Below are 462 nucleotides of genomic sequence, written 5' to 3' on the forward strand. Positions count from 1 at the left end.
TGGGGGTGTCAGCCTCATGGAGTAGACTTGAATGAACTTCTTAGCAGGATAGGATGCATAAGAGCACCGCACTTTACTTAATGATTGTTTTATACTATTTAATGACTGTTTTATGTTGTTTTAACTGTTGTTATGGCAATTGCCTCTGTTGTAGCCGCCCTGAGCCCATTGGGAGGGCAGGGTACAAATCTAATGAATCTCTCCCTTATAATAAAAGAGTTTTGGGTGCCAAAGTTCTAAAATGCACTCCTTTAGTGTTAGGCCGAAAAAACTGCCACTCGGAAGACACTGGCTGGGTTCATTGGCTGCTTTGTGCAGTCCCGGCCAGCGTTCCAAGGTCATTTACATATGGAAGCTGATTGGACTACACTCCATTCCACACCTGAAACTCACCCCCCCCCCCGCAAGGCAGTTGGAATTTTCAGTTGGAAGAGCAGAATGATGTCAGCTGCTCCCTAGGCA

The sequence above is a fragment of the Gekko japonicus genome, unplaced genomic scaffold, assembly GCF_001447785.1.
Source record: "Gekko japonicus isolate JY-2015 unplaced genomic scaffold, Gekko_japonicus_V1.1 scaffold2688, whole genome shotgun sequence".
Lineage (NCBI taxonomy): Eukaryota > Metazoa > Chordata > Lepidosauria > Squamata > Gekkonidae > Gekko > Gekko japonicus.